At 34.5% G+C, this 13,207-nt stretch overlaps 1 protein-coding gene across 1 annotated transcript in view; it reads left to right on the top strand.

Annotated features, from left to right (window-relative positions):
• The window catches only part of Immp2l (inner mitochondrial membrane peptidase subunit 2), an 877,042-nt gene that overhangs the window by 377,886 nt on the left and 485,949 nt on the right, over positions 1–13,207 (top strand). The window lies entirely within an intron of this gene.

The following is a 13,207-nucleotide window of genomic DNA, read 5'->3' as shown; positions in this document are numbered from 1 at the left end:
TGATTTCTTTCTTTAGGGTTCTGTAGTTTTTATTGCATAGATCTTTCATCACTTTCATTAAGTTGATTCCCAAGTATTTTTTTTTGAGGCTATTATAAATGGGGTAGTTTTTCTCATTTTCCTTTCTGAGGATTTGTCACTGATATACAGAAATGCCTTTGATTTATGGGTGTTGATTTTATATCCTGTTACATTGCTGAGTTTATTTACTAGTTCTATAAGTTTTCTGGTGGAACTTTTTGGGTCTTCTAGGTATAGAATCATATCTTCAGCAAATAGTGCTAATTTGAGTTTTTCTTTTTCTGTGCATATCCCTTTAATTTCTATTGTCTGTCTAATTGCCCTGGCCAGTGTTTAAAGAACTATGTTAAGTAGAAATGGTGAAAAAGGGCATCCCTGTCTTGTTCCAGTTTGGAAAATTGGAATGCTTTCAATTTTTCTCCATTTAGAATGATGTTGGCGTGGGGCTTAGTATAGTTAACTTTTACAATGTTGAGATATATTCCTATTATCCCTAATTTTTCTACTTCTTTTTAACATAAAGGAGTGCTGCATTTTGTCAAATGCTTTTTGTGCATCTATTGAGAAGATCATATGATTCTTATCTTTAAGTCTATTGATGTAATGAATCCCGCTTGATCATGGTACACTATCTTTTTGATATGTTTTTGTATTTCATTTGCCAGAATTTTATTGAGGCTTTTGCGTATATGTTCATTAGAGATAATGGCCTGAAGTTTTCTTTCTTTGATGTGTCTTTGCCTGGTTTTGGAATCAGGGTGAATTTGCCTCATAGAATTTGTTTGGAAGTGCTCCCTCTTTTTCTATTTTGTGAAATAAATTGAAGAGTGTTGGTATTAGTTCTTCTTTAAAGGTCTTGTAGAACTTGGCTGTGTATCCATCCAGTTCTGGGCTTTTCTTGGTTGGTAGGCTTCTGATGGTATTTTCTATTTCATCTCTTGATATTGGTCTGTTTAAATTGTGTATATCATCCTGATTCAATTTGGGCAAGTCATATGACTTAAAAATTTGTCGATGCCTTCAATAGTTTCTATTTTATTAGAGTACAAGTTTTCAAAATATTTTCTAATTAACTTCTGTATTTCTGTAGTGTCTGTTATGATATTACCTTTTTCATCATCTATGTTAGTAATTTGAGTTTCCTCTCTCCTTTTTGTTAGCATAGCTAAGGGTCTGTCAATTTTATTTATTTTTCAAAGAACCAACTTTTTGTTTTTTCACTTGTGCCTCTTGTTATAATTTTATTGATTTCAGCTCTAATTTCAATTATTTCATGCCTTCTACTGCTTTGGGTGTTGATTTGTTCTTCTTTTTTTTTTTAATTTTTTATTGTTGGCTGTTCAAAACATTACATAGTTCTTGATATATCATATTTCACAATTTGATTCAAGTGGGTTATGAGCTCCCATTTTTACCCCATATACAGATTGCAGAATCACATCAGTTACACATCCATTGATTTACATATTGCCATACTAGTGTCTGTTGTATTCTGCTGCCTGTTCTTCTTTTTCTAGGGCTTTGAGATGTAATGTTAGGTCACTTATTTGTTGATTTTTTATTCTTTTAAGGAATGAACTCCTTGCAATGAACTTTCCTCTTAGTACTGCTTTCATAGTGTCCCAGAGATTTCTATATGTTCTGTACATGTTCTCATTTACCTATAAGAATTTTTAATCTCCTCCTTGATGTCTTTTGCAATCCATTGTTCATTCAGTTGCATAGTATTTAGTCTCCAGGTGTTGGAGTATTTTTTTAAATTTATATATGACAGTGGAATGCATTACAATTCTTATTACACATATAGAGCACGATTTCTAATATATCAGGTTGTATACAAAGTAAATTCACATCAATTAATGTCTTTATACCTGTACTTTGGATAATAATGATCATCACATTCCACCATCATTAATAACCCCATCCTCCATCCCTTTCCCTTCAACACTCTGATAGAGTTATAGAAGATAATACTAAGTGAAGTTAGCCAATTTAAAAAATCCAAATGCCAAATGTTTTCTTTTATATAAGGAAGCTGATTCATAGTGGGATAGGGAGTGAGAGCATGGGAGAAATAATCTTTATTTTTAATTTTGTCATTGACTTCTAATTTCATCCCATTATGATCTGATAGAATGTAGGGTAGTATCTCTACTTTTTTGTATTTGGTAAGAGTTGTTTTGTGGCATATTATATGGTCTATTTTAGAGAAGGATCCTTGTGCTGCTGAGAAGAAAGTATATTTGCTTGTTGAAGGATGAAATATTCTATATATGTCAGTTAAGTCAAAGTTATTAATTGTATTCTTTTGATATCTATAATTTCTTTGTTCAACTTTTGTTTGGAAGATATATCCAGTAGCTAGAGAGGTGTGTTAAAGTCACCCAAGGTTATTGTGCTATGGTCAATTTGACTCTTGAACTTGAGAAGAATTTGTTTGATGAACATAGATGCTCCATTTTGTGGGGCATATCTGTTTATAATTGTTATGTCTTGTTGGTGCATGGGTTCCCTTGAGAAGTATGAAATGCCCTTCTTTATTCTTTTTGATTAACTTTAGCTTGAAGTCTACTTCATTTGATACAAGGATGGAAACTCCTGCTTGCTTCCGCAGTTAATGTGAGTGGTATGGTTTTTCCCAACCTTTCACTTTTAGTCTGTGTATGTCTTTTCCTATCAGATAAGTGTCCTGGAGGCAGCATATTGTTAGGTCTCTTTTTTAATCCAATCTGCTAGCCTATGTCTTTTGATTGGCAAGTTTACGCCCTTAACAGTCAGGATTATTATTTAGACATGATTTGTATTCCAAGCCATATATTTTTATTTTTGTTATTTAACTTGACTTGATTTTCTTCTTTGATTAGTTCTTCCTTTAGGGTAATACCACCTTCTTCTGATTTACATTGTTTTTTTTTTTTTTTTTTTTGCTTCCTCTTCATGGAATATTTTGCCCAAGATATTTTTTAGTGCTGGTTTTCTAGCTGTAAATTCTTTTAACTTTTGTTTCAGAGCTTGATATATGTTGTTCCAGGATTTTCTAGCTTTCAGGATTTGTGTTGAAAAATCTGCCAATATCCTAATGGTTTTCTCCTATATGTAATCTGATTCCTTTCTCTCATGGCTTTTAATATTCTCTCCTTATTCTGTATGTTGAGCATTTTTATTATAATGTGCCTCAGTGTGGATCCATTGGCATCCTGTAGGTTTCTTGAATTTGGTTTTTCAATTCATCCTTCATGTTTGGAAAGTTTTCTGATATTATTTCATTGAATAGACTTTTCATTCCTTTGGGTTGGGACTCTGTGCCTTCCTCTATTCCAGTAACTCTTAAATTTGGTCTTTTTATGCTATCCCATATTTCTTGAATGTTTTGCCCATGGCTTCTTAACATTTTCACTGTGTGATCTACATTCTTTTCAGGATTATAGATGTGTCTGCATTGTCTGATGTCCTATCTTCAATGTAGTCCATTCTGTTGGTGATGCTTTCAGTTGAACTTTTAATTTGGTTTACAGTTTCTTTTATTTTAAGGATTTCTGTTTGGTTTATTTTTAGAACATCTATTTCCCTATTGAAGTATCTTTTGCTTCCTATATTTGTTTATGTAGCTCCTAGTTGAAATGATCTTTTGGTGCCTATATTTGCTCTCTTATATCATCTTTTAATTCACAGAACATTTTAATTATGTAAATCCTGAACTCCTTCTCTGTAATTTCTTCTGCTGTGCTAGCCATGTATTCTAATACTGTGGTATCTTGATTTGTTGGGGTACTTTTTTCACATTGTCTTTTCATGTTGCTTATGTATCTTTCCTTCTAGTGCTGTGAGTCCAGGGTGTTATTGTTTTTTACCCTAAAGGCTAATAGTGCTCCTGTAGGGTTCCAATACCTCTCCTTTTTGGGGAAGGATAATGTTAACAGATACCAATATCAACAGTATACCACCTGTGAACAATTTGTTGCTATTAAGATGTTTACAGTTTGGACACAATGTACAGAAATGTTGAATTTGATTGTTATCTATAATATAATCAATTGGTTTGTAAAAGGGTTTACAGTTTCTGTCGGTGGATGATGAACTGGGGGTGAGGCGTAGGATGATATGCTGAGTAGGTAGGACGTGAGGATATAGAGTTAATATATCTTAGGAAGTGTGAAATCTAATGAAGAGGGTTAATATCAAGAGAATAGACAGAAAGTAATTTTGGGTAGACAAGTAAGTGGGAAGACAGTAGAGTATATAAAACAAACACACTTATGTATTCAGAAAAATAAAGGATATTAAAAATAGTAAAATTGGAGGGGGAAAAAGGCATATACAACACACTTCTAATATATTATTAAGATGTACCAGTCTTCAAAATTCTATTTCATGCAAAGTACTTGTTTATACATATGTTGGGGATGTGAGGTTGGGACGATAGTGGGGGAGAAGAAAACGAGAAAAAAGAAAAAGTCTTGAAGGAAGAAACCAGGATTGTGGATTGTATTGGAGATCAGTTCCTGCTTTCCTTCTCATCAAGTAGGTGGGGTTGTCTATTGTTAGCTGGTATCTCCACCCTCAAGATGGTGAAGATAACCGGGGTGGGAAGGCTGGTCCTGGTGCAGGGTGCATGGAAGTGAGGTGTGGCACCTGCCAGTCCCTGCAGGGAGACTGCACCTCAAGGGTCTCTTTTTGGGTCTGCTCCTATGACTTGATTGCCCATTCCTATCTTCCGATCTTACCTGAGGATTTCCCAGTTTTTGGACTCTCTGTTAGTCTAGAAACTTTTGCATCATCTCTCTCTTCCTTATCAGTTCCCAATTAAAGGACCTTTCTCCCCAGGCTCCTGTGGGCTGTGCCCTGGTTGCACTGCGCACTGGTCCTACTTAGAGCTGTTTTTTGTTGGCAGTTACTGAACTGGGTTACTGCCACTGGGGAGAGGGTGGAGTTGGAAACTGGGTACCTGGCCAGTTGGAGTTCCAATCTGGGAGCTGCCCCCACCAAATATGACGAAGAAGGTCAGCCAAGATGAAGGTGTTCTGCTTCCAGTGCTGGAGTGTCGGGTGGGGTGGGGGAACTGGGCAATGACTTTGTGCAATCTGTTCAGAGATGAGCTCTGTGATGTTCAGTACTTTGGCTTTTGGCTCTCTTCAGAGCTTCTGAGATGTCCCCAGGTATAGGCAGGCAGATTATCACATTAGGGGACTATGGCTATTGCATAGTCCCTTGTTGGTAGATGGGGTCCACAGGGGAGTGGCTGCCCAAGGTCCTGTGGGTAGGTAGCTGAGTCTCCTGCTTGGGAGCAGAGTGGCGGCATCTGGGAGTTCTGCAGCGGTGCTAATGTGGAGATTCTGCTGAAGCCCTTGCAGTCCTGTGTGGGCTAGTACTTCAGGAGTTGGGAGCCTGGAGTCCTGCTCTAACATTGAGGCCTGGATCCTGCCCAGGGGCACAGCGCTGTTGATTTCTGTGGGAGAGCAGCTGTTTAGGTGTCCTCTCTCACTCTCAGAGAAGCAGTATTCCCACTAGTTGAGACCCGGTTCACGGAACTCCACAGAATGCTGCCTCCCTCTGGTCTGCCATCTTGGATTCCCCTGCAAGATGAGGTTACTAAGTGTATAGTCAGGGTGGTCTAAAGGAACAGAACCAACAGGATATATAGTGCACACACATGTGTATGATCATAAAAAGGGGATTCATTAGATTGGTTTACAGGACCAAAAACTGGATAATCCCACAATTGCTGTGCTTTGGAGAGCTGCTTAGTACAAGAAGCTGGAGCCTCAGAAGAAAAGGGATAGATGATGTAGCCCCATTCTGGAACTAAAGGCCTGGAAATCCCTTGGAATGTCATTTGTCAGAATCCATTAGGTTAGTGTGAAGGAGCTGGAGTCTGATGCCCTTCGGGCAATTAAAGCAGAAATTAAAGCACCTGCTCAAGAAGAATCCAGCTTGTGTCTGCTCCTGTTTTCTCGTTCTTTTGAATTTTTATTTCTTCCAGGCTACCGATCTGCAAATTGTGCTGCAAACACTCAGGGTGGGTCTCCTCCTAAGTTCACTGTCCCACATGCCAATCATTCCCAGGAATGATACACTCTCATTGATATACCCAATTTGATTAGTCTATAAGCAAATAGATTTTTAAGATCATCTTTAGGTCTGTTTTTCAAATAAAGTCCTTGTTAAGTAAGATCTGTATAGCAATATGGAAGATTGTTTCTAAAGGCAGGGATAAACAAGAAAAACAATTTTGGCATAGGTCAATAGATGTGTATATTTGCCCCAAAAGAAATGTAAACTGGCTCAGCAGCAAGTCACCTTTCTGCTTTAATGATGTGCTGGTTTAAAAATGCACTAACCTCCTCTCAAAGAGTAAGACTGGCTCACATCCAATTCTCCTGTTTCTAGATGGTGCTAGATGGTTTGCTTAGCAACATACTTAATGGGACCACAGGGAGTTTGGTTTTCCAGCTAAATGAGTTCAGAATGCTCAAATAAAAGCAAAGGTTCAGGGTTTTTTTCCCTTTCTTTTTTTAGGACTTAAGAAAGCCCACACGTAAAAACCAATCATAAATAGATTGTTTGGGGAAATTTTTTTTCAAAGTTTTTGGTGAATCTTTATTTAGAAATAATTTTAACATTTAAAATCATATCATTTTTACAGAAATCATATCCAAAAGAAGATTAGGTTTCAGATTTCATCAGAAATATGTGTACTGCCACTGTTCTTTAAATATATCTACATGAAATTAGGCATGAGCCAGAACAATTTTATGTGAAAATTGTTACTGTTTTAATGAAGAAGAAATTTTTCTTCTTCTCTGTAAAGGCAACATCAACCACAAAGCAATACTTAGGTTGGTAGGCTGAGTTGTATAAAGTAATGATGAAAATAATCAGATGGAAGGTGGTTAATGGAACAGATATTATTCTAATGAAAGAATTCTTAATGTATATACCCAATAGCTCATATTAGACAGATCTTATATATTAAATCACTATATCCAGCATACTATCTTCCTTTTCCATATATATAAATTTATATAAGTATGTATACAACTATATATACTTTACCATATATATATATATATTTATATAAGTATGTATACAACTATATATACTTTTACTCTTTTTCTCTAAATACACATACATACACACACACACACACACTTTTTTGTTTTAAGTTTGGATTTGTGAGATAGGTAATATAGGACTGATAGGTGCTTGACTTTTTTTTCTCAAGGACAGTTCTTTTGTATATGATAGTAAATCTTTAGAGGGATATTAGCAAGCCTAAGACTTGATTCTTCTTGTATCATATCCTGAGAAAGTTAATCTTTGGAAAATGTGCTTCTTGATGCACTAAAGGTGAGACACACTGCAACAACCCATTTGTTGTGGGCAGTTTGGAGTTCCTGACCTTCTGATTCTATTTGGGTTGAAGCTGAGGTACCCCAGAGTTAGGGCAGTCATTTAAATTTAAGCTTGAAGGGGAATTTATCAGTAAATAGGCTTAAAATTTTGGTAAATCATCAAGGTCCTGAGAAAAATTAGATGTGTATTCATTTTGGTAGAGAAGGTCAATGCTGTATAGGGAAAATAGAAAAAACACCATACCTCTTGGGTTTTGTGTTCATGAGTGTAGTCAACAAGGTAACTAATAAGGCAAATCTAAAGTAGAATGATGATAATTAACTGATGAAAGTGAGCCAAGAGTAGCAGAAATTCCAAATTATTCCACAGAAGCAGAGGAAAGATCTGAAGGCAAGATGTGGAGGGCAGGTTTGTTTCATGATGTGGTCATATCAAGCCCTTCAGATGGGACAATAGTAAAGTGATATCTTAGACATCAGACTGAATGACAAAACATTATCCAATGATATTCAATATCCAAGCTTCCCATGGAACTGTGAAAGTACTGAGTTTTTCCATAGTGTAGTGGGTCAAATGGTGGTCCTCCAAAAACTGTGCCCATGTGTCAGAGTTTGTGACTGACATCTGATTTAAAAAGAGGATTCTTTGCAGATATAATGAAAGGATCTCAAATGAGATCATTAAGATAGACCCTGAATCAATGACAATAGTTGTTTACAAAAGGCTTACAGCAAAGAGGCAAAGATGATAAGACAGAGGCAGAGCTTGGACTTGTAGCCACAAGCCAAGAAATGCCCAGAGCCACCAGGAATTAAAAGAAGTGACCAAGAAATTTTCCTATAGTCTTTGGAGGAACTGTGGCCCTGCCACCATTTTGATTTTAGAATTTTGGCCTCCAAAACTGTGAGTGAATAAACTTCTATTGTCAGCTGCTTGGTTTGTGGTACTTAGTTACTAGAGCCCAAGTAACTAATTCATGCAGAACATCACCAAACCAACTCTAATGTTCTATAGTTTGTAGTACTTCAGGACACTGGAGTCTATTCTGCGATGGGACCTCTTAAATCCTAGACAGTCCCTGATTGTTAAAAGGTAATCTGACACTCCCGTTTTTTTAAAAATAACAGAATGTAATTTAATAAGATGGGAGATAGTATAATATAAAGCTTATTTTCAAGCATCCTAGTCTCTACTATAATAATTATATTTCTAGATAAGAACTTCATAGATAGTTTAAGGACTGATTTTGAGTCTCTAGAATTTAAATCTGTAGAGACACCATTTCTTTTATTGAATTTCCTGGATTGGATTCAGGTTTTGCTACTAAAAAGCGTGCCAGGTTTCCTCTCTGCTATGGTTTGAATGTCCCTTCCAAAACTCATGTTCACATTTAATTACTTTTGAGACAGTGTTAAGGGATGAGAGCCTCAGGTGATGTTTAGTTCTTGGGGTACCACTCTCATTCATTAAGGCTGTTATCATAGGAGTGGGTTAATTATAAACAATGGAGTTTTGTTTCCTTTTCCTTTGCCTCTTGAATTTCCATGTGATATCTTCTATCATATTATAATCCAGAAAAAAGCCCTCACTAGATGGGGCCCCTTGATCTTGCAATTTCCAAACTCTAAAACCCATGATTCAAATAAACTTCTGTTGTTTGTAACTTACCTAGTCTGAAGAGTCGATGATAGTAGTATAATATGGCCTGGGACACTGTGCAAGCTTGCCTTTCTTAATCTATAATATGTAGATGATAATTCTTCCATTATTATTAACCTCACTCATGGGATTTAAATGAGATAATAAAAAAATACTAATTGCTATTTTTTCTTGTCATTTTGAAATTATAACCAAGAGACTGAATATTCTTAGAAATGATTAATCACACAGCCCTAGCTGACTTCTTAAGCTCTCTTTGGGGATGAATATATTACTGTCCTCTGAAAGAAAATTTCACTCTGTATCTCTGCTAGTTGGCTAAGAGCAATCAATTTTAAAACGATGACAACCTATTTTATTGAAAATTTTCTTAATGCCTTCTGCCATACCATGCCCTTAACAACTGTCTGTTTCTTATCTGCTAAATGGTATGCTGTCCCAGCATGCAGTACTTTCTTCCTGTAGGTATTTCAGATCTTCTCTCCTATAACCTGTATGAGTATGGGAGGTAAATGTACTTCCTGGCCTTTTCCCCATCCACTCTATTCCTTTCATTTTTCTTTATGGCCACCATAGCCTAGTCCCTCTTAAGGTATGGCAAAACTTAGTTTCTTTAAGATGAAGAACATTCACAATAAGAACTATCATACTATTGGATTATAAACTGAGTTTTCTCATGGTATTTTTCTATTGGAGCCTCTGAATCTGATATTACGTTGGGACATCATCAACTGGGTCCCAAGGTCCAGTTGTCTTCACTGCATACAAAACATAGAGAAAATTTTCTAAGCCCTGTGTTAGTCAGTCAGCTTTGCATGATTATGACCAAAATATTTGACAGAAATGAGTTAAAGGAGGAAAAAACTGTATATGAAGTGTGTGAAATATTTTCAGACATCCAAGTTTTCTTGGACAAGGGAGAACTGCTGTACCATGACAGGGATACCTAACCACTCGTGATTAACAATACATCTTGCAGGTTTTAGGTGGGTAATTTCTTTTTTTTTTTTTTTTGTTTGTTTGTTTGCTAAAACTTTTTACCATAACAGTTTGTTGGATTTATTAAATATTTTTTCCTGCAACTAGTGAGGTGATTATAATTTTTTCTTGGCCTCTTAATATGGTGAATGCCATTTATTTATCTTTTAATTGTAATTTCCCTTATATTCCTAAAAGTTTAAGTTAGTCAAATAGTACAAATATTTTTATGTCTCTGGATTTTCATTTTGATTATTGTGTTCAGGATATCTGTGTGCACATACCAAGAGTGAGAGAGCATATGGTTTTCCCTTTTCATTTTTGTATTTTAGTGACAAGTTTATATTGGCTTTGTAGAGTTAGGAAACAGGTCATTCCACTTTTCACTCTCCTTTTTCTTCCATTCTATGCAAAAGTATAAGATTGAAATACTTTGTGGTTGAAACTTTGATGAAACTTGTGTCGAAAAATCTTTTATTCTGTTTTATTCAAGGAAAGATTTTAAGCTAATAATTATGTTTTTTTTTTTAAAGTTGTAGATTTACTTGAAGTTTTATTCTTTTTTGAGATTGACTATCTTTTTATAAAGATAATTCTATTTCATGGAAATTTTCCATTTATTGCCATAAAATTATTCATATACTTCTCTTACTTTTGATTCTATTAAGTTTCTGATTGTGCTCTCTTTTTCTTTCTTGCTATTTATGTGGACATTGCTATCGTGATAGCTCTCTTTTCATTATTTCTCACCAGAAGCATATTTGATATCTTAGTTTTTTCAAAAAATTAACATTGGGCTTAGTAATTCTCTTATATTCATATACATTTTCTTTAATTTTGCTCCTGTATTTATTGCCTTGATTCAATTATCTTTGTTTGTAGTTTATTTTTATTGTTTAACTTCATAATTGGCATACATTATCATAAAATTATTCCTTTTATCTTATTAAAACATTAAATCTTTGAACTTTTCACAGTGGATATTCAAGATAAGTGTGGCAATGAGTCAAGAGCCAGTTGGGTCATAGAAGTTCATTAATTTTTAAGCAAAATGACTTACCATACTAGACCCAAAACTTACATTAGCAAATATGAGTGTCATCACAAATTTCTTAGAAACCACAACTGTTTAATGTGAAAATTGAAGTGGATACATACACACACACACACACACACACACACACACATATACACACACACCACACACATATAGATATATGTGTGTATGTATATATGTGTGTGTGTGTGTGTGTGTGTGTATAGACATACATATTTATATATATAAAATTTCAAATGAAAATACTGCTTGTAGATTTGTTGGTGGTAATTATCATTTTTCCATATATGGCATTTCTATTGAACATTTAGAGTTTAACTTCTTAAAAGATTTTATACAACTTTGTAATAATATAAACACAATTATGATATAATTTCACAAATGTAAGTGAAATTTTGCATTTAGCTTGCCATTGTATTTATTTGGAGATATATAACATTGATTAAGTCTGGTTGCTCATATTTGTGAGATGTGGAAGAACTTAGCATCATATCATCATTGATTAATTTTAACCAGAATTAGAATGTTACGAACAGAGCACTAAAATATCCTTTGCAAATGGCATTATTTAGTAAGCAAAAACCAAATTGCACAGTGTACTGTGGTACCAAATTCAGTGAAGTACTTAAGATGTGACTTGTGTGAATTGAGACAGGTCCTAAGTGCAAAATATACATTAAGTTTTGAAGAATTAGTAATAAAAATGTAAAACACTGTCTTTGATGATGTGAGGATGCAGATGCATAATGGTGATGGTGGGGGGATGGGAGAAATGGAGGAACTTTAGATAGGGCAAAGGGGGAAGGAGGGGAAAGGAGGGGCAAAGGGGTAGGAATGATGGTGGAATGAGTTAGACATCAATACCCTAAGTACATGTATAAGACATGAATGGTGTGAAAATACTTTCTGTACAATCAGTACCTTGAAAAATTGTGTTCTGTATGTATAATATGAAATGAATTGCATTCGACCATCATGTATAACAAATCAGAATAAATTAGAAAAGAAAAAAATTCTCAGTTAAAAAATGTAAAACACCTAATTAATAATTTTTTACTGTTTACACGTTGAAGTAATAATACTTTGTGTATATTGGATTAAGTAAAATATCAAAATTTCAGCTTTTTTACTTTTAAATATGGCTATTAGAAAACTTGAAATTCATTTATTACATATCTTATTTTTCTATGACACAATGCTGATCTAAACATTTATTATTTCATGAAAGCTTTCATAGCAAATTTGTGAAAATTTTAGAAACAAAATGTAGGTCTACTGATTGCCTACCCAATGTACTTTGCCTGTTTCAAAAGTAATTTATTTTCTTATATACCCTTTTGTTTAGTGAGTTTATTTTTGCTGCCTGAGTGTTCTCTTAATTTGGAGAAGTTTTTAAAAAAATCACAGAAAAAGCTTTTGTTTTTTTCAGGAAAACATATGAACCAGATAAATGCTTTATATTTTATAAATATCATGAGCACCAACCTGAAGAGAAAACACTCTTAGGAGCATGTTGCCAGAAACATTTTAACTTTCAAAATGTTCATAATTTTATGTCATCTAGTTTAGAATTTCTAAAGGCACATTGTGACATTCAGTAAAACAGAATAGGTACCTAAATATTAAGCATATGCTTATCATAGAAGAATGCCCATTTAATTTTGTTCATCCTTATTTCAGTGGTGGTTTGAAATTAAGTGGGTCTACAAAGCATCTATTAGACAAAGGTTAGACAGTCTCTGACTTCGTTTGATTATATGTGATCTATGGGCTGAATCATTTGGAAAGGAGATCTAGAATTTAGTTTACAGAATAAAATCTTTATTCTTCAGTTTAATAATTCAAGGATATTATATAAACAACCACATTTGTCATCTACATTATTTAACAGAATATATATTGGTGGAACTTTGGGAGAAAGTCTACACAGTAGAATTTCTTACCTGTTCAGGAGCAATAGAGAGTGCTGTAAAGCATCATTGAATATGGCAGTGTCCTAAAATAACTGAAAACCTGGTTGATTTGAAAAACTAGCATTTTGGATGGAAGTTAAATTTGCATTTTACCACAGTTTTTCATTCTAAAGTTATTATTAGCAATTGTAAAAGCACATAATTACATCCAAGCTTAATTGCTACT

This window comes from Marmota flaviventris, chromosome 1 (genome assembly GCF_047511675.1).
Source record: "Marmota flaviventris isolate mMarFla1 chromosome 1, mMarFla1.hap1, whole genome shotgun sequence".
Taxonomy (NCBI): domain Eukaryota; kingdom Metazoa; phylum Chordata; class Mammalia; order Rodentia; family Sciuridae; genus Marmota; species Marmota flaviventris.
This window is presented reverse-complemented; position numbering and strand designations above follow the sequence as displayed.